The sequence below is a fragment of the Mus musculus genome, chromosome 10, assembly GCF_000001635.26.
Source record: "Mus musculus strain C57BL/6J chromosome 10, GRCm38.p6 C57BL/6J".
Classification (NCBI taxonomy): Eukaryota; Metazoa; Chordata; class Mammalia; order Rodentia; family Muridae; genus Mus; species Mus musculus.
Genome location: NC_000076.6, coordinates 70714102 through 70740705, shown reverse-complemented (window position 1 = coordinate 70740705; position 26604 = coordinate 70714102). Strand labels below are relative to the sequence as shown.

General features: G+C 42.9%; 1 long non-coding RNA gene across 2 annotated transcripts; it reads left to right on the top strand.

The window, feature by feature from the left end:
- Window positions 1–469: 469 nt before the first annotated feature.
- On the top strand, window positions 470–25457 carry Gm33979. Of its 2 annotated transcripts, XR_380559.3 has the most exons (3): window positions 470–835; window positions 1799–1915; window positions 25176–25457. It is a non-coding gene; the product is annotated as a predicted gene, 33979 (long non-coding RNA). The 2 variants fall into 2 exon arrangements; XR_871816.2 differs by lacking the exon at window positions 25176–25457 and having other exon boundaries at window positions 1799–1964.
- Window positions 25458–26604: the final 1147 nt, after the last annotated feature.

Sequence of the window (26604 nt, the reverse complement as noted above, 5' to 3'; positions counted from 1 at the left end):
ACAGCAGTAAAACCCTAACTTAGACAGTCAGTCTTTGCACTTGGGACTTAGGCAGACAGGCTCAAACTTCAGCTCTGGCAATGTCCGTAAGTGGGTTACTTATCTCTAGTCTTCCCTGAGGTTTGTTTTCTTTATCCAAGGGTGAAGGACATAAAAATTGTCCATGGCAGAGTTTTTACAAAGTTCCTATGGCCTGAAGCCTATAGTAAATGTAATTAATAGTTGCTGCCCATAGAAATTACTTCATCTCTTCTCACTGTATCCCTAAGCAGTAGTAGCATTACCCTGGATGCCATCATCCTAGGCAAGGGACACAGGCATGGAGGCCCTAAGTGTCTTGCTCTAATTATGCGGTCATAACTGATGGAACGATGACTCACCCCAACTTCAGAGGCAGCGTCCCAACAATACCATTCATTATCTGAAGTCGGCAGTGTGCCAACTGTGGCCTCTGGTGTCTAATCAGAGCTTGATAAGTTGCAACACAGGGTTGGGAGAGTGTCTAAGAACAGAAGATGTATAGATCAGTGGTCTGGCAGCTGATGTTTGGAAGGTTTCAAGCAAAAATCTTTGATATGGGGTGAAACTCTAGTTCCTAGTAGAAATCCACAGGAACGAAAGCAGTCCTCCATCCTGGCAACGCTTCAGAGACTAAGCCCAGAGAGAAAGGCATCAATCGGAGGCCCAGATAGCAGGTCTCGGGGTTGTCAGGAGTTAACTCAGCCTAGAGTTGACCTGGGAGGTGTTTCAACATGGAGAAAATAAGAATGCAGAAAGGGAATGGGTTTAGGAACAGACTGGATCTGAACTGTCCCAGCCATGTTTACCAATGAAGGTAAGTTGGTGTCGGGTGATTGCGTGCCACGTGTGCTCTTTTCACGATGGCACACCCTCCTTGGTGGTGCTAATGAGCCTTCTAGTGTATCTGGGCTTGTTTAGGATGCATGGGGCTGGGCTCTTCAGATTCTAAAGCATCCCACAGCTGCTTTATCTAGATGACAATGCACAGAGAAACGAGCTTCCCCTTCTTTTTTTTTTAGCGACAACAAAGTAAAAATAAAACAGTCAATGTACAAAACCTTCTTTTGGTTTCACAGTAGGAAAGTAAGAAGAAGACAAGCTAGATCTGAAACTGAGCAGTGAGTCAGATGCTGTCTTTAAAATATGCAGAATCTGGGGCTGGGGCGCAGCTTCACTGAAGGGGAGGGGTGCCTGGTTGGATCCCTAGCACAGCCAAGAAGCAAAGCAAACCAGAACAAGAATATGCCTAGTATACAATAAGCATAGCAGCGTCTACAATCACTAAACACAGAGCATTCTCAGGAAAAGATGGTGAAGACATCAGCCCGTAGGTAACTTGGGGCCCAAGGCACATGTGTAGCAGAGGTATTGCTCAGTCTCCACGTGGGTCCCCCCAACAATAGGAGCAGGGCTGTCCCTAAAGCTGTTGGTTGTCCCCGGAACCTGTTCCCATAACTGGGCCACCACGTCTAAGCTCAATGGGAGAGGATACATCTAGCCCTGCAGGGACAGGGATACCCAGCACCCCCCCCCCTCAGAGGAGAAAGGGAACGGCATAGGGAGGGGTATTGTATGAGATGGGGACTGGAAGGCAGGGCAGTGATCAGGATGCAAAATTAGTGTAAAAACCAATCAATTAATTGATGTAAAATTAATTAAATTGATGTATATTAATTAATGTCTTGATTAATGCATTAATTAATGAGGGAGCCCTCACATTTCCTTCTCTTTTTCTTTCCTCCTTCCTCATCTTTTCTCTACCCCTTTCTACTCACAGAGTGTGAAAAGAAAAACCTGGCCTGGAATTTTTAAAGGAGCACAGAGTCCTCACCCCTAGCATCCTTTGTAGGAAGCATGGGCCAAAGAGAAGAATAGAGTCACTGCTCTTCATGTTGTATGTGGATAAAACTCACAGCAGGATTAAATGGGTTTGCTTTTTTGTTTGTTTTGGGGTTTTTGTTTTTTGTTTTGTTTTGTTTTTTGAGGGGTCAGGGGAAGTATGTTTTCCTCAGCAGGCTCTGCAGCATGGTTAATTGCTAAGGAAAGAAAAAAAAAAATCAAGATTCTGGTTTGTGAAGATTTTTCTGGGCCTGATATTTCCTCTATAAAACAAAGTTCTAACCACGTTTAGTAGTTAAAATAGTTTTTAAAAGTACTTAAAAGTTCAGATTTTCAATATCCTGGCATTTTCATCATATAGTAAAAATTTCATATTCATTGGCTAAATATGGGGAACATGTCCACATATGACCCCTTACAGTCAGGCAAGAATTATGGCTGCTTCAAACTCACAACCCATGAATTAAAATTAGCTGCAGAGATAGCTGAAGGACACCCAAAATAATAATGTTAATGAAGCGCCAAAAATAAGATTGGGGTGAGTGGGAAGCCACTCATCTCATTCATTTTTCTAGGTGTTTCTTTTATGAGATGCATCAAATTAGACGTTAATATTTCACTTGCGCGTGACAACAAATGCTTTCTCAGACACTGGGTCCACATCAATAACAGCAGACAGCTCTTACTGTGTGACAGACATTGTTCAAGCAAGCATCTCTCTAATTCCTTACCTCACATCCTCCCCTCAACCTGGACCATTTTACAGAGCAAGAAACTGGGGCCTAGGGGACAACAGAATCAGGCTAACAAAATGGTGGCTGTTGAGGGCTGGCTTGAGTTTTGAAAGTCTACATTTCTTCCACTGTGCCATAAGCCTCCAACCTTAGAGGATGTCTTTTTTTCCCCTTCCCTTTCTCCCTCTTGTTCTAGCCCTGCTAGCTTAACCCCCACACACACACACACACAACCCACCTACCCCCTTACCCTACTCCCCACCCCCTACCTCCTACCCCATCCCTCTCTCCTTTCTCATTAAGGATGGTTATGAGCCACCATGTGGCTACTGGAATTTGAACTTATGACCTCTGGAAGAGCAGTGGGTACACTTACTGCTGAGCCATCTCACCAGCCCAGAAGTATGTCTTATACCAGCAGGAAAGGCAAGAGCATCATTTGGGAATTAAAAAGAAATACGAGGCAGGACGAAGCCTTTTAATAATATATTGAAATTTTATTATTTCATAGACTCCTGAAAGCTATGGTTTTACAAAAACACTCAAGAAGCTTGAGCAAGCATCCAAGATGTACAGTATACTTTCGAAAGCCTGCGTCTCCATGACCTTAAGTCACGTGCCCTGGCAATGTTAAATGTGTCTTTACTAATCTTGAATTAATAAGAGATTAGTATAGAAGAGTCCCTGTGTTTAGAAAATCTGATTTACTTTTAACTCTAATCTCTAGTAAAATGCCTGGAGTCTTTACATGATGACACAGGCCTTTATCGGAAAGACTAGGTCTGAGGGGTAAATTCTTTAACATGTTTTCTTGACCACATTCTAAAATCTCGTCCTGTCACAGGGTAAGCCTGTCACAGGTTCATACGTGCTGTGATAGGTCTGTAGTGGCAGTGCATATGAACTGTTGTATTCTCCAGAAAAAAGGATATGCATATACCCATGCATGCATATATTTTTCACTCTTTTTTTCTTTACATACACATATTCATACTCATATGTATCCACACACATATTTTAAAATGTGTATGCACATCAAAGCAACCAAGCAGGATAGGGACTGCCAGAGGCAACATGGGGTCAAGATTTCCAGCTTGTGCTACTATGTGTGGCTTTCCTGGGTCTCTTGAAAACAGACCTCCTCTTGGTATAATGCACTGTTGTTACATAATCAGGAAGATTTTGAATTGAGAGCTTTCTTATTTCAAAATGTGATAGCTCTGCCTTTCTTTCAAGGATTCGCTGTATCAAGTGCCCAGCCCTAGAGAGACAGACCTAACCCTATAGAGCTAGACCTGACCCTATACCCTATTGTTTTCACTTGACAAGCAATAAAAGTCCAGGAGTCACTTTAAAGTTTGCAGATGCAAGCTAAAAACAAAGCCATCAAGCAGCATAGATGACTCTTCCCCAATCTGCTCTTAACATACATGAGTATGTGTGTGAGACACTGTCCTCCTTACACAGTTGGCTATGGCTTCTCCCACATGTATTCTGCAGCTTCCCATAGACAATGGGACAGTGTTCTTTCCTTTGGTGACTTCAAGCTGAGGAGAGACGGTGGCAGACATCACCTTAGCAAACAGAGACTTTTGTTTCAAATTTCCTATCCTCTTTCCATTGTCATAAAAACAGTGGGCATGATGGGGACTCTGTGAGATGAAGAGTGACCCCGCTTACAAGAGACCCCATAAGTTTTAAAACCTACACAGTATGTAAGACACTAAGCTTTGAGTGGTGGTAGTCGGGGCACACCAAGGGTGGTGGGAACCTGGTTTTGCACTTTACTTTCTTAATGACTTTTAACTTTTGCCAAATAAATGGGCATCATTATCCCGCTTTACCTATTGAGAAAACCAAGACCTGAAGAGGCCAAATGAGGGGATGTGGGGTAGATGTTGGGTTTCTCAGTTCTAGAACTCAGTCTTTTTGTTTAACCGTATTGTACCTCTGAGAGACGAACAGATCTTAAAGTCAAGTCAGATAAAGTGTCTCATACAACATCATAAATAGAGTTTCTAAAGGGTCAAGAGCAATACTGAGGCCATGGTGGCTCAAACTGAATAACCCACTTATGTCAGGTACTGGAAGGGACCAGAGTCTTTATAGACCCTGCATTACCCTACATTACTCTAACGAGTTGATCTGTTGATTTGGGTAATTGTCTGATCATGGAGAGATGAAGTTTTTTAATAGACAGTAACCAAACATCTTTTTCGATATTTAATAAACTGAGCAGTAAAGTTTTGAACACTATATAACAATGATTTCTTAAAACATTTAAAATCATGTTATTTGTTCTATATTTCCCCCCAATGCCTCTGCTAACCTGCCCTTTCCAGGTGGGTGTAACTTCCTGCCATCAATAAGAAGCAGAACAAGTATCCTAGTGGGCCACCTCCTTTACAGCCTAATGACCCAGGACTCTTTGAAAGGTCACCAGAGAATCAGCTCCTACCACCCCATGGGTTCTCCCAATCCTGCTGCCAGCAGATAGCCCATTAATTCAGTATTTTATGTGGTGACAATGGAATTACCAGTCTCTCCTTTTGATGGGAATCTCCTTTAAAATAAATATTGAATTAATGAGCAGATTAATGGATAGATGGATGGATGGATAGATGGATGATGGGTGGATAGATGGATAGATGGATGTATAGATATATGGATGGATGAGTGGATAGATGGATGGATGGATGGATGGATGAGTGAGTGAATTAATGGATGCCACAAAGTCTCTGAGAAATGACTTGTTGGAGTCGGAAATGAAGCTATAAAGGTAGTTTGAAGGCAAAGTCTACCGGGACTTCTGTAATAAATAAAGAATCATGGTCTTTGTAAGGTATATGGATTCACTGACATTTTGGGCTTTGTTGAGTTTCTGGTTTAGTGCATGAATAACCTCAGCTAGTGTGTGTCTACAAATAATCCTGGTAGAATGTAGAGGATGCTTGACAGCAGGTAGGGATGGTTCTAGCATAAGAGGGAACATTCTTGGAAAACTACAGAGTATTATTCGATTGTGAGACAACAGCGACAGAGTGGACTGCAAAAAGAGGAAAAGAATCAGAAGCCACCTGAAAAGTCACTCTGCCATCTGCAGCTCGGGAGATTGGCAAGAGTATAATCCCATACAGGAATGAGATGCTTTCAGAGAAGGAAGAAGACAAGATATGTAAATTAGTCTGAGTTCCTTGGCAAGATCAGCCAAGAGATGTGGTATAGGGATATAGATTTAGATGCAGTTAAATATTAACTGAGACCAGAGAGAAGGTATGATTTGCTAGGAAAGGGATAGAGAGATGGACTGAGCAGAGAACTTCAGAGAATACCGATATAGACAGGACAGGTAGGAGAAGCGATGCAGAGAGTGTAGACTGAGAAATAGACAATGACATAGGAGAAGAAGTGAACCACGCATCTCAGTAAGAATGGGGCCCAGCAGACACTTCTGCAAAACATTGACAAAGAAAACGTCCTGTGGCAAAGAGCAGAAAACGTGTGTGGAAAACAAAGAATTCAAAGTAGACATGTGACAAGTTCTCAGACAGTTTACTCCCCTTTCTGAAGATTCTGCCTTTCTTTACCCATGCTTCCTTCAATGTTTCTAACTTAAATACTAAGTAGGTCTCCAAATCACAAGGCAAGTCTCAGCTCAGTGAATCTGATTGACCCTGGTTAGGGTGGGTAGCCCTTGGGTTCCCATCAATCACGACTGTGGGTGAGACAGGGAAACAACACAGAACCAACATGGCTTCCGGGACTCATTTCAGCAATTCTCAGAAAAGGGCCGCTTTGGATTGAGCAGACACTGCCCAGATGGCTACTAGCAGGTTGATGGAAATAACTAACTTCATGAAGGCCTGCTGGATCTTTCTTAGAGGCATCAATTACTGGAAAGGTTGTAGGCACCGAGGCTCGTTTCTTTGTTCCCATTTCCGGTTAGCCCGCAGGGAAGCTTCCTTTCTTTGCTCCCATTTCCGGTTAGCCCCGCAGGGAAGCGTCCTTTAATACCTCTATTGATTTCCCGACAGCAGGAACAGGAGGAACAGAAATTGCTTGTGAAGGTCTGTGACATCGCCAGGTCAAAGGCCCAAAGAAACACAAAGGACACCCCCCCCCCCCCCCCGAAAAGCTAGACATTTCTGGTTGTTTTGCTGTTTTTTTTTTTTTCTTTTTCCTTTCTCTCGTTGATTTCCCAAATTATATGAGCTGATTTCTGGCTTTTCATTAATCAAGCTGCCACCTGTGATAGACTGTGGGCCGTTCGTCTTATTTTGATTAATTCCATTCTCCCAGCACCATTTCCAGTGGATGGTTTGTGGAGGGCAGAGAGAGAACAGGGTTGACTAGGGATTTGGGAGTGGAGGAGGATCCTCCAAAATCTGACTGAGTCTGTCTGCTCACAGAAGCATCTTTCTGTCATCCCTTCTAGCTCTAAGAATAGCGAATGCCAGCTGCACTTGCCTGAGCCGTGTCTAAATTAATAAAACAACGTGGGATTATTGACATTTTCTTGCTTCAACTAGCAAATGCGCATCTTTGAATTTTTATCAACTGAAATGCTCTTATAATGAAACACTCGGGGAAACAGGCTCAACATAAAAATAATAATGCACATTTTTTTTACTTGTGCTAATTATGATTTAAATGCCTTTTAACTTATCTTTCTCGCATCATTTCTCTCAGAGATGGTGACTAAGTTGAGACAGTTCGAAGAAGGCAAAGAAACTTCGTAGAATGACAGGGCCTCTGTGATCTTTGATAACAGTTATTCATGGCTCTACTACCTAAAACCTGGATGACCTGGAAATGACTTTCTTTTTCTGGGCCTACATTGCCAATCTCATGCCATTATGCTCGATCGAGAGGCAAGTGATCTTTCAAGGACACAGTATGCCTACCACACAGTAAAGGCTAATTAATTCACGTTCCAGAACACAAGGTGTTTGGTAGTGCGAGGACTTCTCAGTTGCTGCCATCACAATGCCTGCCTTGGCCATGGATGAAGAAGAGTGTCATGTGCAAATGACCCATGAGAGGTGAACAGGGTTGACAATGTGGATGTGGTGCTGATGCTTGTATCTACAGCATCTCTGTATAATACAGGATAGTGGTATGTTGTTGTAAATATTAAAAAATGAAACCCACCATCTCTCCCGCCCCACCTGTCCACGTTCCCATTCTAGTACCTGTACTGGCAGGCCACAACACCATGTCCCCGAGGAGTCCTGCTCAGTGGCGTGTTCTCACCACTGAGCTACTCTCTCCCAGCAAGTGAGTTCTTCCTTCCTTCCTTCCTTCCTTCCTTTCTTACTTTCTTCCTTTTTTTCTTTTTTGGTTTTTTGTTTTTTGTTTTTGTTTTTTTTTTCAAGACAGGGTTTCTCTGTGTAGCCCTGGCTGTCCTGGAACTCACTCTGTAGACCAGGCTGGCCTCCAACTCAGAAATTCGCCTGCCTGGGATTAAAGGTGTGTGCCACCACACCGGGCCAGCTATTGAGTTCTGTGCAGTGCTCCACACACCACACGATGTTCCATCTCAACACCTAGTTACCCGGTAGAAACATGACTCTTAAAGCTTGATTAGTTAGCCGATTAGATTTATGTATACTTAAAATCACAATTACAAGATGCCAATACAGTAATTTCAGAGCCAATTGATAATAATAAAAGCTTTATCCCAGTAGTCTAACCTTTTGATAACATCATGTCTGCCTCCATTATTCCTCCTCCTCCTCCTCTTCCTGAGATCTCTCTTCTATCTCTCCAGTGCACGATTGCCCATCTCCCTCCACTCCAAGCTCTGCCCCTTTTCCCTGTCCAATCACAGACTCTCTCTATACTGATGTAATTGTACAGGGAAAAATCCTACAACAGTGATAACATTCATCACTGAGAACATAAGGCTCCTTTGCGCTTGAGATTGGGTGCATCTGGAGTATCTGTTGCTGATGCCCTACTTACTGTTAACATGAAGACCCCTAGACAAGACATATTCTAGGTTCAACTGAAGGCTAAAGGGCATGCTCAATAAAAAGGAGTGATAATAAACTTCCTTGTCTACTACTCAAATGTCTGGAGATCTAGACTCTCGGATACATGCCTGTAGCTTGGGGGAGAACCAAAAGATTTTTTTTTTAATTAGAAGGAGAAATGGCCTCCACTCATACTTCAATAGGCCATTCAAAGTACAAATTCCCATGGTTTGTTACTGGTTTGGTATTACCAGACAAGCGGAGGTAAACCTCCCTCTCTTGAAATAATCTTTAGACCCTTCTAGAGGTCAAGGGCACTGGTCTGAATAGCAATCCCAAAGGCCTAGAAGCTGGACCAGTAGCAGAAGAAACAGCTGAGGTTTCTTGTCCCCTAGAAGTCTTTGGACACAGGAGGCTCAGGGATGGGCCTACCTGTGGTGAAGGAGAACAAGAAAGCATCCTTGTGATTTTTGCCGGGATACTGGTCTTACTCTTTTGCAGTGTAGCTTGGTAAATAATCTGGGCCCAACAAATATTTGTGGAATAAATCCCCACTAATTAAGCAATTTATATGCATCCTACTTCTATATTGTCCCCTTTTTATTTATTTTGCTGTAAGGGATTAATATTAAAGTTAAAGAGTTTACAGGAATCTGTGTGGCGGGAACACAGGCTTTGGAGTCTGAGAAGACTCCAAAAGTCATTCACACCCCCGGTGCTGTTTTAATTTCATCTATAAAATAGGATTATTGGGAATCTAATTGAACTTCCTGCGTCGAGTGAATGGATGTCTACCTGACCTTAATCATGAAGCTCACCACACAGCAATAATCAGCTGTAAATTGCCTAGTAGGAATTTGTGTGTAGTTTTATTCCCCAGGTCTTCTAGCCATAGCCGAAGATGGAAACACACAGAAAGCAGATTAAAATACTCACATAAAATCAGTGGGGGAAAGACGTCTGCAATAAGGGGAGCAATCTGTTTAATTTGTTTTATAATGGTAATAATTTGATGGTAAAGGATGTGTTTTATACTTCTTGCATATCTTCCCTCAAGTTAGCACAGCTTTAGGTATACTAGGGAGGGGCTCTGCAGATACGAGCTACTGTTGATTTGGGGAGTCCCACAATGTGAGGTGTAATGTGTCAGTGTTGCTGCTGGTCATCCCTCAGCTTGAGGTAGAAGAAAAAGTAATAGAACTGATGTTAATAGATTTGCTTGAAAGACATTAAATCACACCATGCAGAATTGAGCTCAGGGACTGCTGTCCCCTACCCAGTACCCCCAAGGATAAGTAAGTAGTTTGCTAACCAGGTCTGCTTGAGATAAGCAAAAGTTGGGATGTCAGGATGCAAATGCTTGTTCACTAGGATTGATAAGATATTAGGGTCCACTCCTATAACAAAGGAACAGCTGACTTAAACTCATCCATTAGGCCGGTTCTCATAACAATAGACCTAGCTCTAAGGCCAACTCAAGGTGGGTGGCATAGTGTCATAACCATCATTAAGTCCTGGTCTGCCATCAAGTACCCTGTGCTCTTATCAGAAAAAAAAAAAAATTCTGCCGTGTGGCCAAAATGATTCTGGATAAGAATGATTGGACTTAGGAAATAATTTTGGCAACAGCATCACTCTGGAAATCTCTCATCTGCCCATGATGGCAGTTGCTTGTCTCTGTTTAAATTGTCCAAAGTCTAACTTGAGGCCAGGACCTTAAAGAGATTTAAGGATGAAAACATATGCAAAATGCATACGCCTAAGATGTATACAAGCTGGAGTAATCTTCTGTTCTCTTCTTCGGGCATTAGTCAAAAGCCAGACAAAGGGTATGAAAGGGCTTTCCCCTTATCTCTCCATGTGTGGAGTGAATTCACGGTGGGAACACACATTATTTCTATAACAAGCTTCCCTCTCCTTACAAAGAGACATTTCCTCCAGATTCTTTTTGACTCTCGTGCCTATGTTTGATGTAGACACCCTTGAGATCTATGTCCACCATGGGAGGCGTAGTCATGTTATTCTATGTGCAAATGGTACTAGGAAGTATGCCAGTGAGAACCAGAGAAATGACAGCATCCAAGACACTCGTCAGCAGGCTGGGGATCCAGCTCAGTGGCAGAGGGCTCATATAACCCAGGTTTGGTCCCCTGGCCTTCGGAGAGAGTGAATACGATGTTTTTAAGGAAATAATTTTTTTCTACCTCTCAAGTTTTAAGCATTGTATTAAGTGCTTTTCAAACCTTATTTCATTTTATCTATAAAATAACCCCAAGAAACAAATATTTACATTCCCAGTTTTCCATTATTAAGTAAGCTCATGTTTTGGTGACCCGAGCACTGGGTTTGCCTCTTATTGACAAAGCAAATTGGAATTTTATATTGGGATTATGCCCGTAGGGTTTGTTTGTTGTGGCCTTTAACCTTTATTGGACTACAAATTCCTTAGGGAATTGTATAACAGCTGAAGTCAAGGACCCTTTGGAGAACATTTTTGGAAAAGAATCTCCCTGAGACAAAGGTCAGATTTAGCTCACCATCTTCATCCTAACACCAGCCTAACAAGGTCTAAGAGCATCTTGAATGTGGTCCGGAGAGTGCTTTGGAGACATAACAATGCAATTAAAGTCTTCACTGGTGCTCCCTTTTCAGGATGTTGTGAGTCCTCCAGTGCTAAGATCTGTAGCCACCCACGCATCTATTTCATTGACACTAGAGTGCTCGCCTCAGAACAATTAAAGGTAAACATTCAGCCTGGATTTTTGCACTGTGGTTTATCTATTTCTCTACAGGCTACAATGCTGGATCTTCACACATCTGCCCTCTGGGGTAGTTGGTGAGTAGAAATACTAAGTACTTGTGCTACTTTGTGGTACATCAGACTGCTTATTTATATAACCTGCAACCTGTCTAGGTTGCTTTAGATTATGTGAGGTTGCATCTTGCCACTTAGAGATGCTCCCAAATTGAGTTACTTATGAAGAGAACCCTGTGGGGCAGAGGATTGTGTGAAGGCAGTGGTGTGTGTGTGTGTGTGTGTGTGTGTGTGTGTGTATATGTGTGATGCATATGTATGCATATCTGCATATCTGCATGTGTGTTTGTGTGCATACATGTATGTATATGTTTATGTGTTTGCATTTGTATGTGTCCATGTGTGTATGTGTCCATGTGTGTACATATACATATATATATATATATATATATATATATATATATATATATGTGCATGTGTGTGCATATGTGCATGTGTACCTATGCATATGTGCATAAGTATGTGTGTATGTGTGTATATGCGTATATGTGTGTATGTGTGCATGTTTCCCCTTATACTGTTTTTTTTTTCCAGAATGGTACTGTGACTACAGGAGCTCTAGGTTTGCAGATCTGACCTGATAAAACTAATAAGTCATCTTCAGTTGTCCTCTGAGCCTCAAAGACCTTGTTAGTCATGGTCAAGTCCCAGACATCTAGTACAAACGCTGGCCCAGAGCTTAGCCAGTGCCACTGTTGAATGACTAAGAACTCTCTAAATGTTAGTGTTTATTACTGATTTTTTAATGAATCATTGCTTCTCCCTAAGTTAGCCATAGTGCAGTGTGGCCCAGCATCCTTTCCAGTTATTAAGTCAGCTATAGTGCAGTATGAACCAACACCCCTTCTAATCAGCAATAAGCTACTTAAAGGTACCTGCAGACTGCCCTTTCTATGCGCATCTGCTCATCCTTTTGGGCGCCTAGCATAATCGTTTGTACATACCTATCAGACCATCACTAAATGCTTACTGATGGAAAATACCTCTTGTAGACTAAATGGGGCGGGCTTTGTTTTGTTTCCTTTTGTTTTAAGCAGACTGTTTAGACACCATTTTCTACACCCTTTCTACACTTGCAGTGCCTCCTAGAGGAACTGGTTTTGAGAATTTTAACTAGAATAACTGGTAACAGCAGCAGCAGCAAGAGCTTAAGCTAGAGCTTTTAAAGGTCAGTGGGTCTAGTTCCCTCCCTGACATGAGAAGAGATGCTGCTGACTGGGGTAGGGGTGGGCTTGGGTAATGGATTCCCTAGTTCTACATCCTGGCTGACCCTTCCCTGACTTCATTGAGCCCTGGCCTCATTCCTTTCCAGCCCTGGCTAGTACACATTTATTTGCACAACTATGCTAAATCATTTCAAATGTAAAACCAGGACTGCCTTCCTATGTGACCCTGGCTCAGAGCAACGGGTTTAACTCCCTTAGGAAGGCCTTCTTGGTCAGGAAGTGTTGGGACTTCTAGAAGTGAGAATGGCCTGTTTTCAATTAGCCTGTTTGTGACATTTGTTCTATGGTTGCTCCTCTCAAAGAATGTAGGAAAATGTAGCCAGACCATGGTAATATGTAATGTTAACATGGTAATATGTAATATGTAAAATGAACAATGTTAATTGTTAAATATAGTAATTATTATAATTATTGATTATACACTTGCACACATATACACATATGACATACCCATATTCACACACATACACACACATACATATATGCTAACATGTAATTATTAATATCTAAAAATTAGCATTTCTATGACTTTATTAGAAGTCTGATACAGCCTGCATTTCTTACTTCTATCTATAATAATCAATTATCTATTGTATAATCATCCCCTACCTAAGCAACTGCTGTAAGCTAAGTTCTGTGCTTTCTGCAGCACACCATACCAAGAAAGACATTTTACCCCTGTAACAGTTAGCAGGCTTCATCTACGGAGTCTGCAAATCTTCTCACAATGTTGTCAGGTAGTTCAAAGAAAACCATGTAGACTTAACACCCAAAAGAGAGAATAGACAAGTTTCTCTTGTCACTGACACCAGAATAAATCAAGTGTTGTCCCTCGGGTTTTATATTCTGTTCTGGTTCAAAACCCTGGGAAGAAAATGCCAACCATCCTAGCTCAAGTCACCCATGTCTAATGAGGAAGAGAACGGTAGCTTGTCCCCATAGATGGCTCCATTAAGACTGGGTGCAATGGAAGGGACATTATTTGCCGAAAGTAGAAGTGACTGCTATTAACAATATAGGGGAAGGGAGAGTAAGCAGCTAATGAGACCAATGCATAGATGTCACAGTTAGTTCCTTGAAAAAATGTCAAAGGGTGTGGGGTATAGACAAAAGAAAATCCTCCATGAAGACCTCAAAGGACTGATCTCATTCAGTCTTGCACACATAATGCTGTGGATAACTGCTGCTCAGTCAGAGGAGAAACAAAGCCTGTGTAGAGCTGGGTGGCCCTTCTAGGAGCACCCGGGGCTCAGCGTGAATGGGTGTGTAGAGTGTGGTAGAGTAGAGTGTTCTAGATCACTTGTCCATATGTAGAAGGTTTAAAATCAAAGGTTCAAGGCATGCCTTGACTCAATGTATGTAATTAAGTGCAGATGCAGCAGCAAGAGATGTGTATCATGCATATGCCCATCTTCCTCCTAGCATTACTTGATAAATATCTATTGCTACTTTTGTTTTTATGCGTATGGGTGTTTTGCCCACATGTATGTCTACACGTGCCATAAGCATGTTTGGTGCCCTTGGAAGCCAGAAGAGGCCACTGAATCCCCTGGAACTGGAATTACAGGAGGTTGGGAACTGAAAGTCAAGTGCTGGGTACCAAACACAGGTCTGTCCTCTGGAAGAGCAACCAGTGCTGTGAAAATGCTGAGCCATCTCTCAAACTTGATAAATATTGTCTATTGTTACTAACCATTGCTATCCTCACTCATAATAGAAGACTATTCTTCAAACTGCACATCACATTAATGTTTAGAAACACGTGTCCATGTGGCTGGGTTCGTAATTCTTATGTGTTAGAAGTCTTGACAAAAGCTGTATTCCCAAGCTTGTTTAAAAGTGTAGCTGGAACTGAGCTTCATAACGTCAGCTAGGACAAAGCTAACTCTTTGGCTAAATTAGCTAAGTTGTCCTCAGAGGGAATAGGCTTCAGTATCCACACCCTCCCGAGCATGTCCCTCCTTTGGGTATCAAGCCAAGGCGTCTTGCTGTGATGTTCATCCGTGCTTATTCATGTAGAAGCAGAAGGCATCCTAGCCGCATGCTCTTCATAATAAATCTTAGGTTTTAATGCTATTTTCAATTTTTGCATTGTTTTTCTCAAGCTAAAATCCATAATTATAATGCTGTTATCTTCCAGTATAGTTGTCTTTGTTAGGGTTTTACTGCTGTGAACAGACACCATGACTAAGGCAAGTCTTATAAGAACAACATTTCAAAGGTTCAAAGGTTCAGTCCCTTATCATCAAGGCAGGAACATGGCAGCATCCAGTCAGGCATGGTGCTGGAGGAGCTGAGAGTTCTACATCTTCATCTGAAGGCTGCTAGGAGAAGACTGGCTTCCAGGCAGCTAGGATGAGGGTCTTAAAGCCCATGCCCACAGTGACACACTTTCTCCAACAAAGTCACACCTACTCCAACAAGGCCGCTCTTCCCAACAGTGCCACTCCCTGGGCCAAGCATATTCAAATCACCACAATAACATTCCAGGTTTTGGTGTTTGTTGCATTACTTCCCCCAGAATTGCTAGAAGTGTCTCCTTGTCTTATTTAGCACAAAATCCACAGACCATGTGGTTGCAATGTCCCAGTTAAGGACATAATGATGACACGTAATTGAAATTCTTGTTATGACCCAAGTATCACCAAAGGCAATCCTAATGGTGCACCCTTTCATACTCAAAATAAGATGAGTTAACCACCATTACCTCCATTTATTTATGTGAGGTTTTTAGGGTCAGTGAATGGCTGAGCCTCTGTTCTAGCTCATGAAGTTGGGGATCATGCCAGCCAACAGATGGCTTGTGATGAACACCCCCCTCCCCAGTGTGTTCTACAGAGAGCCACACTTTTCCAATTTTGCACACGTGAATTTAGAAGTCACAGGGAGAATTGCAACACAGTCCTCCAGAAACGGGAAGGGTTCTTTTGTTTTAAACATTCACTTGCATCTCACATGCTGTTTAATGAGCTAGCTCATGTTCCTTCAAACAAAAACTTGGACTTAACAGATAGCAAGTAAGACTGAATCTCTAAAAAAGGTATACTGGATTCTGCTCACGTTCCTAAGGGCTAGGGGAAGACCAGTTTGAGAACCAGGGCTACAGTAATCAGTAAACGTCAGCATGAGAAAAAAAATCAAACAATTTTTGCCACCAACCCCATTCTCACGCATTACTTCAACATCCTTCCTCAGATCTGCTTGGTAAAACAGCATAAGAGATTGCCCATCGGTACTATGCTGGTGTGCCTTGCAACACATGCTGTTTGTAAAATGCCCCTTTCTCTAATTCACTTGCAGGATGTATTATTCAGAATTCTACAGCTTCCCCCCCCCCCAAAAAAAACCTGGAGGTAACTACTTACAATAGAATTTATTTTAAAGTTATTCATTTGTCATCCTGATTTCTGGAAATAATTGCACACAGCAAAGACACTGTTGGTCATTAGATCGATTCTATGTTTGTAGCAATAGGCCAGGCCACCCTCCTGTTCAAGAGAAACGGGTTTCTATTCCTTTACAGCTCCAGAGCCCGGGGGCAGAGGGCTATGCAGCAAACCCGCGTGAAAGTGTAACAGAATAAATGTCAGATAAAGCTAAAGCGCAGTAAAGTCTCTCTGCTTCATCAGCCGAATTTCTGGGCATCATTAGTGCTATCAGTGACTGATGTGAGTGTCAGGTGTTGGGAGTGGAGGGTTTGTTTGCCCTGAGATTCTGGCCAGAGCATATAATTTATCACTTAAACTAGAGCACTCTGGAGAAAGAAAGGGGACACCATTAATGAGTGGACAGAGATGGAAGTCACAAGTAGACCCTGCCCTGAGCGATACAGGTCACGTAGTCACTCCATTTACAAAGAGACAGAAGCCAAAGAACTGTCAATTACACTAAAACCCAATGTTGTCCTGCCTAATTAGTTTGATTTTTGTATGTATGTGCAGACACATACGTGTGCACACACTATGTGTGCTCCTGCATGTTCGCAAAAATTTAACACCTTCCCATCCCCCAAATTCCTTTACCAGTGTGTGCTTAACCTTCCCATATTTCTGACAGAATGTTATATGTTTTCACTAATTTGGTACTGCTGTTTACTCCTGTCTAATCAGTATTCCATTTTGATAGGAAGACATCTTTTGCAGAAATGAGTTTATCAGGTCGATTTTCTTCATTTACTAAGCCTGTTGTATTTACTTCTACTTATATTTCCTCATCACGATCGATGCTCCATTTCATTGGAAGGACTTCCCAGAAGTAGTTGGTGTTAACTAAGTGTGATCGCTATCCTGGGTAGTGGCATTGTATCTCATCAACTTGACCTGGCTGTCCCCTTAATTAACAGCTGTTGATATTAATCCCAGATCTGCCCGGTGTGATATTATTAAAGGCTCTCAAGGTTACCCGATGACTGCAAGGTAAACACCCGCTACAGTTGAGTGTGTTCTCCAAAAGGTTCAAGTATTGGGAGATTAGAAGCTGGGTCCCTGTGACTGTGTATCAGATGGTGGTACCTTTACAAGAGGGGTCTCGGATGCTATACTGAGGTCAAGAAGATGCTGACCTTGGAAGGGCGAGATCTTATATTCACAAGACCGATGTTTAGTTCTGATGAGAGAGGAAGCCTGATCCTTGAATTTCTTTGGCTTCCTGTCTGGCCATGTGATCTCTTTCATATAGGCATGATGATGCATCAGCTATGAATCCCTCATTGAAGGCTGAACTGATGGGCTGCCTAACCTTGACTTGTAGCCTTTAAAATGTGAATCCCCCCCCCCCCCCGTGCCTATTCTCTTAGGCTATCCAGACTTAAACAGTTTGCCATAGGGATAGAAAATGGACTGATGCATCTCCAAATCTCACACATTGAACAAAAGAGAAAGTGTGTGTGTGGGGGGGGAGTATGTGTGGTGTGGGAGTGTGTGGGAGTGCATATATGTGAGAATGTGTACGACTATGTGTATGAGTGTGTGTGTAAGTGTATGTGTATGAGAGTGTGTGTGAGTGTGTGTGAATGTGTGTGTAAGTATATATGTAAGTGTGTGAGTGTATATATGTGAGTGTATGCCCAGCCAGCCCGTGTCACATGGTGCCACATGGTGCCACATGGTGCCTTTTCCATCCCATTGGCTTGTCACATCAAGCTAGCATTGTGCCAACACAGTTACATATGAGAGAGTATGTGTGTGAGTGTATATCTGTGAGTGTATGTGTGTAAGAGTATGTGTGTGTGTGTGACTGTGTGTGTGTTGACTATGTGTCTATGTGAGTGTGTGTGTGTCAGTGTGTGCATGCACTTGTTGTATGTTTCACTCTGGTCAGAACCCAAACAGGCATTCCTAAATACCAGGACATTCCTCCTCTGAGCATTGATTTGAAACAATTTCCTTCCATCTCTTTGTTCCTGAGCCAAGAAAAGGCGAGTCACAGATTGTGTCCACTTATCTTCACTTGGCCATAATTGAATCGTGTCACCAAACCTCACTGTGAGGAGCCTTCGAATGCAGTGTGGCGATATTTCCAAGGGTGAGAGAAAACAGATCAAAGAGATGCCTAGCCAGCCCGAGTCACAAGGTGCCACATGGTGCCTTTTCCATCCCATTGGCTTGTCACATCAAGCTAGCATTGTGCCAACACAGTTACATTAACATTTGAGTCTCAGCCTTGTCTTCTTCATGTGAGAACAGAATCCCCTTTGCAGAGGTGATGGATCTGTAGACTCAGATATGGCCGTAACTCCTTCAAACTTTTTGGATCTTACTGTCTCCACCCTTAACTTTCTATAAGCACCGGGCACCATGGCATGCCAGAAGCTCTGGCAGTTATGACTGGGTTGTATGCCTTCATAATGGGATCTTGTATGGCAGCCTTTCATTTGCTGTAGTTTTTTTGTTTTTTGTTTTTTTGGGTTTTTTTTTTTTTTTTGCGGTAGTATCTTTCTTCACTAAGGACATGAAATGGATGCTTTATGGACTTTAAAGCATAAATTTTAAGGCATAAGTTGCCTTCCATGATGCTTGTGGCTCCCTTTGTTCCAGTAGGAGTTATTAAATCATAACTGGAGGCCCCTAACGCTTCCTTAATAGCTGACACCAATTTCTAAATATAACCCATCTAGTTTATCAACATATTACTTGGTTCTTCTTCCTAGAGATACTGTACATTTTGCCTTGTGGAAGTATAGGGTTCCAGGCTATCTCTAATACTGCTCATCGGATATTCTCTCAGGGCATAATAGATATTGTTTTAATCACCGTTGGCATGAAAATTACAAGTTTTTCAAAGCCCAGTAGTATCTTCAGGCATTATGCACTATTCCTGGGCCTGGCCCCTTAAGTTTTCATTTGTCTGCATGTGAAAGTATGTCATGGACTCCACACCTACACCAGGTAGAGGGAAATCATGGTAACAGGTTTGCATTGTTCATACATTTAATCCTATTAGACAGGTGTTGATGCGCTACTCAATTTAGGGAACCGTGTAAACTGGATTGCAGACCCCAGTTGACTCATGCAATCTGAGAAGGTAGACCCTTCACAGGAGGCTCACACTGTGTCCTAACAGTGGAGAGTCTCTCGGGATGTGGTTGGGACTATACACTTGAAAATCATCAGAACCCTGAGCAAGATTGACACACAATGCACACAAAGATGGATCTCAGAAACCCGAATTTCTGAGATTCACCACTATGGACGTTCGCACCCCATCACAACGGGCTGAAAGCCACCCAGGCTTGCTCTGTGCTGTAGAAGTCACTCTGGCTGACCTAAGCCACTGTCTCCATCAACAACCCCAAGAGGCATTCTCATCTCAGGAAGCCTCTTGCTTCAGATCTTGCAAAGGACATTTTCCCTGGGGATTTCTTGACCCCTGAAGCAGTTCCTGCTCTTTGTTTTGTATTTTGACTCTTTCTTTCCAGTCTTCTTCCTGACATATTTGCTGCTCAGTCACATAGTGCTGCCATTCTCCAAGATTATGTTCAACGCCCACTGCTGTCACTCACTGTCCTCCATCAGTATAGCTACATTTCTGTCCCTACTGGCTGGTTCTTCTGTCCTGAGACTCGGGTGCACGTTCTCAGTGATCTCTGTATTCTTGTCTCTTTCAATACCCACATACCTGGAACTGGACCAGTCCTTATACGCCCTACTACTCAGAGGAATTTGCTATTTTTTTTTTTCATGCACCACAGACATAGTGGGAATGAGCCCAGGTATTAAGGAAACAGCTTGGTGAATTTCCAGAAAGATAGACACACCTGTGTAGGTAGAATCCACGTAAGAAATCGGATAAAAATTGTTACCCTTCCTGTTATTCAACCACTATTGTACCACTCAAGACGTGACACGGTCTGGATTCCTAATACTACAGATCAATTTATATTGCTTTGCATTTTATAGAAATGGGACCAGATAGTGTGCCCTTTCTGTGTTTGCCTTTTTAGCACAATATATTTATTTATGGGATTCATTCATGTTTTCTATAGCCGTCACATGTTTGTTCTTATAAATTTGTGGCACGCTATTACATGAACACTTATACTAATAAGCCACAGTCTGATTCTCTGACCTATTGCTGATGGATTTTTTTTTTTTTTTTGGCTGTTTTAGACATGGAGGTATCAGATACAATTTGTTGTTCTTGCACATGTCATTTGGGAGACCACAAGTGCACATTTCTGTTAGTTACAAGTACACATTTCTGTTAGTTACATCTAGAAGTGGGAGTATGGAAGTCACCCTTTACATATATGCCCAGATACTTTACCAAAGAGTTTTTTTCAGCTTGCACTCACAATAGCAATGAATGGGGTTTCCCATTTCCTCGAGGGTGCTAACACATGGTGTCATAGGCTCTATTTTAGTCATTTCCAGGCATGTGCGAGTTAATTTATATTTCCCAGGAAGAGTATTTACTAATTATCTTGGTATTTTTCCATCTCAGTAGGACGGTACCGTCCATTTACTCGGCCACAAGCTAGACAATCAAACGCATCCTCTTATTCCATTACCTTTACAGAAGTGTTCCTCAGATCTCTGAGAAAACTATCGGTTATCTCTAAATCTCTCTGTAGGGCCTCACTGCTGTTCCTCAACACAGGAGATTCATAACACAGGAGTCACAGGGAGATCCTTTCCCTTTTGTCTCCAGATAAAGATCCATCACATCAATGATTTCAAACCAGATCTGCATGTTCCGGCCATGTTCAAATTCCCATGATGCCCTCTTCCATCACATGACTAGAGAACGTCAGAGCCTCTGAAAGGGCACATAGGACTTGCCTGTGCCTGCTGCCACCTCACCTGTGCCCAGCGTTGTCTTCCCAGGGCTTCACATGCCATCAATATATGATCATCAAATTAGTGTTCCTTTCCCTCCAGAAAGCCTGGATCAGCTACCTTCTTACTCCAAAATCCACTTTATACAACTTACATCATTCCTGGTTAACATGCTAAATGACTGCCAAACTATGAGATATTTTGTCCTGTGGGATATTTTTTTATTTTAATAGAGAGTAAATAACAATTTTTGGAATAGTGGAATTTCTAGCATGAATATTCAGAAAAACACAAATTTATATCATAAAGCATTATTGTTTTTTGTTTTAAAGACTTATTTATTTAATGTGTATATGAGTACTCTGTAGCTGTAGAGAAGGTTGTGAGCCATCATTCAGGACCTCTGCTCACTTAGGTCAACCCCCCCTTGCTCTGGTCTAGAGATTTTATTGATTATTATATCTAAGTACACTGTAGCTGTCTTCAGATGCACCAGAAGAGGGTGTCAGATCTCATTACAGATGGTTGTGAGCCACCATTTGGTTGCTGGGATTTGAACTCATGACCTTTGGAATAGCAGTCAGTGCTCTTAACCGCTGAGCCATCCCTTCAGCCCCACAAAGCATTATTCAATGCACAAAACCAGCCATTAAAATTGCAGCTCCTGAAAATATTTAGGGAAGAAAAAAGTTCATATACCTGTATAAAGCCTTACATTACATTAAATTGCAGATGAATCAAAGGTTTTTTAGAGGAAAGTGTCTTTTGAAAGTAATCTCAGGATAGGAAAAGCCTTTGTACACCATATAAGGAAGAAATTATAAAAGAAAATGTGAGTAAATTTAATCTCATAGAGTAATTAAGCAATTTTTAATGTCAGGATAAATAAGGTTAGAGAACAAAGTGAACTAGACCTAGGCACAGAGTTCCTAGAGATTGCTGCTGTTGCTGGAATGGATATAACCTGTGGAGAACAAAGTGGCACTTGTGCCAAAACACAGAACCACTGGCCGATGACATATGGTGACATTGTTTATGACATTCTTGAAAAGAGAAGTACAGTACATTCTTTTAAAAAAAGAACTTACTTTTCAAATGTTATTTGTGTGCACACAAGCGTGTGTGTACGCATGCATGCCTCATGTATGTGTGTATATACACATGTGCGTGAGTGTGTGTATGCATGTGCATGTATGTGTGCCTGTATGTGTTTGTGCCATGTCTGTGGGTGCTAGAAGAGGCCAGAAGAAGGTACCAGATCCCCTTGGATTAGAATCATAGGTAACTGGGAGCCATCATGTGGATGTTGGGAATAAAACTTGGGTTCTCAGTAAGAGCAAAACACACTTTTAACTGCTAAGCCAATTCTCTGGCCATATATTCTGATTTTAAAAACGGTTTTAAGGTGGAGAGCTAGGTATAGGTTGGACACAATTTTGCACATTGTGTTATGCTATGCAACTGGTGTTCATGTAAAAGTGGAGAATATCTCAGTGGCCACAGATTCTGAGCCGGGAGACAGTGACACTTTTCTCCCTTGTCTATTTGAATCTGTACAGTCGTGTGGCAGATTCGATATTCAATAAATGTTTGGTGGAAGGAAAGGTTCAGCAAAGAGCAAAAACGGGAAGAAAAGGGAAAGCATTTGGGGGGCTAACATATGAATAGTGCTTGATCCGTTTGGGGTCATTTTTCTGTTTTCCCCGTACTGTTGATTATCATTTAATGTACGGTTTAAAGTCCATTGATAAATGAAAGCTTCACAGAAAGAAAGCTATGTGTTATCATAGAGTGGCGTGAGGCTGAGGAGAGAAAGCCTCCACACAGAGAGCAAGGGTAGATTTGAGTTTCGTCTGCAGTTTAGTTTAGTTCTCTCTCTCTGTCTCTCTTCTGTCTCTGTGTCTGTGTCTGTCTCTCTCTCTGTCTCTCTCTCTGTGCTGTCTCTCTGTCTCTGTCTCTGTCTCTGTCTCTCTGTCTCTCTCTCTCTCTCTCTCTCTCTCTCACACACACACACACACACACACACACACACACACACACACGAAAAGTAACCATTTCATCCTGCCGTAAGAATGGAGACCACAGGCTCTCAACTTGACAGATGGTGCTGAATCTCCCAAGGCAGCTTTCTTCTGGCAGCAGAAGTCCCTGGAACAAGCTGACCCCACCTTAGCCTCCCTGTTGAGAATCTGCTGGGTTCATCCTGACTGCATTTTCTGTGCTTTGACCTACTTGCTTTTCCTTGCCTTCCCCAGCCCCAGCCCCAGCCCCCGCCCCCACCCCCCACCCCCCACCCCCACCCCCGCCCCCGCCCCCACCCCCGTCCTGCCCCCCCCCCCCGCCCGCCCCCTTGCCTCCTCGGGTAGCCTTTGCATTTCCCCCTCAGTTGTTGATTTCCATCTTATTCGTCCTCTGAGCACAGCATCCAGTTCTAGTTTCTGCAATACAAAAAAGAAACACGCCTGTCTGCCAGGAGAGGAAACAGGATGCTGAAGGGCTGGTTTGTCCCACACAAAGTTCTTCTGTCTGGATCCCCTCCCAGAATCCTTAGGAGAAGAGACTGCTGCCAGTGGGGTGGGGATATTTCAGAAGGGATTTGGCAAGGCAGCGTTTGATTTCTCTCCCTACTGAGGACTCACTCGGGCCAGATTACAGCAATGCAGACACTTTGGGGTTTGCCCTAAACACCCCGAGGAGCCAAGGCTGGTACTCACTGTGTTATCTAGGCTGGTTGCAGCCAGCCAGGCTCCTGCCAGGCTCCAGCCAGCCCGGCCAGACACTCACAAAGGCCTTCCAACCTGTCCCCTAATGTTCACACAGACTACCTATTTCTTTGAGTAGAAACTGAATTAGCACTGGTCATTTATTTATTTGTTCATCTATCTATCTACTTATTTATTTATTCATTCATTCAAGTCATAGGCTTAAAGAACGGGAGTACGTGATAAATTTAAGTCCTTCTGGTTTGGGGGGGGGGGGAAGCGAGTAGTGTCGGGGTTCTGACCACACACCGGACTCATTCACTTTCTGCGCTCTCTGGATAACTGTAACACGGGATTCTGCAGGCATCGGATGGAAAAAAAAATATTAAAACACACCTTTTGATTGTACAGCTCCTGTGGTGGAAACTAAGGCCAGAGACTTAACCTCCTAAATTGCCTGTCTTCTCCTAGCCAAACAGACAAGATGGAGGACGTTCACAGATAGAAGGGAGGGTCTCAGAGTTTCCACCCGTTTTGTGTTTGTGAGTGTAACAGTTGTTCTACGTGTCATTTTGTGAGTCTGACTCACAGTTCAAGCAAATGGTCTGGGGTGTCCTTCCCATAGGAACGTGTTTTTCTGTTAGTCGCCTCTTCCAAGGACAGAGTTTTATCTTTAATCTATGAAAAAAGCTCTTTTCTGCTCTGAGTGTTCTGACTATGGGTCTATTAAGACACTATTTCCCCATATTTATTAAGATCTGTTTTCCCATAATCAGGGGTTCCTACGGGCATTTCTGGTAGAGGAGAGGTGAATGTGGGTCTCATCCTTAGTGTGCCTGGGTGCTTGTGACAAAAATCTGACACAAAGCAACTCAGGCATTTAGGAAGGCTGGTAGGGATCACAGGTCAGCCGGAGAATAACCCCAAAGAGCTGTGTTTTAGGAAGAGGAGCCAGCGCAACTTTGGAGGACTGGGTGTCCAGAGAGTGTTGAGAGCTGTTTCCGTTATTATTCTTTTTCAGTGGCCCATGCTTGTCCTCTCTGTGTTTCATCTGCTCTTTAGTGAAGGTTTAAAGCTGGCCTTCACCATTGGTGTGAGTTGGCTCTGAGGTTTACAGGAGAAACTCATCCAAGAATGCCCAGACCCCTTAGATGATATAATGGTGTAGTCTTGTGTCCAGCCCGTACACATGTTCCTGCATACTTCAAATCATCTCCAGATTACATCTGATACTCAGGACCACATAGGTGCTGTGTATAAACAAACTATTTGTTTAGGAGACTGTAACCATGTTCAGTAAAGGCGCACTGTTTTTCTGAATATTTTGATCCGTGTTTGACTGAATCCCGTGGGTTGAAGCCACACACTTGTGGCATGCAAATCTGTGGCTATGAAGAGTTCACACCATTCTAGTCTAAGCTGGAAGCAATCTTTTGCCATGCTGGGGCCCTGAGGAAGCATGAGCCTTCCTGTCGTGGGGTAGTTACCATACCAGGCGAGCGAGCTGGGTCCTCTGATTGGTCCTCTTCTGGTCGGTTCTTCACAGCTACAGGGAGGGTTCTGACCAAAGTTCTCTCTCTCTTGCAGATTTCCCTGGCTGTAGGATGTTCCTCGGAAGCCCATGGATGTCCTGAGATGTCCTTTATACTTTCAGGCTTTGCTTTGCATCCCAACTGAATCTGGTTTTCCTAGCCAATTGCTTGTTCCCCTCTATCTGTTCCTGACCCATTTATACAGTCGAGCCCTACATAATATGTCCCTCCACTGTGACATCTTTGAAGAGTCCTCCCTCATCCTTCTCGGGCATTTCCTCTACTTCTCTACAACTTCTTGCTCAATGTGATTGTCTGTATATGCTTGGCCCAGGGAATGGCACTATTTGGAGACATGACCTTGTTGGAGTAGGCGTGGCCTTGTTGAAGTGTGTGTGGCCCTGTTGGAGTAGGCGTGGCCTTGTTGAAGTGTGTGTGGCCCTGTTGGAGTTGGCATGGCCATGTTGGAGTAGATGAGTCACTGTGGGTGTGGGCTTTAAGACCCTCATCCTAGCTGCCTGGAAGCCACTATTCTGCTAGCAGCCTTCAGATGAAGATGTAGAGAACTCTCAGCTCCTCCTGAACCATGCCTGCCTGGATGCTGCCATGTTCCCACCTTGATGATAATGGACTGAACCTCTGAACCTGTAATCCAGCCGCAATTAAATGTTGTCCTTTATCAGAGTTGCCTTGGTCATGGTGTCTATTCACAGCAGTAAAATCCTAAGACACTCAATTCGATGTAGTTCTTAGTCTCACTTAGAATTGGTGTGGAAGAAATAATTTCTTTTCATAACCAGCAGCCTCTCCTCCTCCAGACCTTGAGATACACTGGGGTCAGCTGTCTTCAATTTCACACCCAGGGTGCAATGCAGTCCCTCCCTGCCCCTTCATAGATGTATGTAGAATGACGGGTAACTCTTAGGAGTGGAAGGCAAGGAGGAGGAAAAGCCATTTAAATCCATGTTTGCATGCATTTTAGAAAAGACTTTACCAGCTCGGCTAATTCGAAAGACTGTGTCATCAAAGCAGGGTGTGTTGGAAACATCGTTGTAAATCTGAGGGCAGCAGTTGGAAGCAAGCCTCAACATTGTATTTAAATTAATTAAGTTGCACCTAACAGCTGGTATACCAGGAGGGCGCTTAGAACAGCTGAATGATATCACCAAGGATAAGAAAATCCCAGGATTTCGGGCAGAAAAACGTGCGTTTTGCATTTTCCAGGTAGGACTGATTTGAAACATTCTGTCTCGTCATCTTCTTAAGCCTATTAGCCTTGTTAGATTCTTTTCCAACGACATCTGATGTGGAGAGACAGCGTAACAGTAGGTGAAATTAATCTGTCTAGTTGCTAACCGAGGAAAGAGACAGGAGAGGGAAAACTCAGAGTGAACTGAATGGAGCCCCAGGACTTCGACTGACCTGAACCCGTGAGCTTAGAATAATCCCAAGGAGAGACAAAGCGAAGCCAACACAGAAGTTAT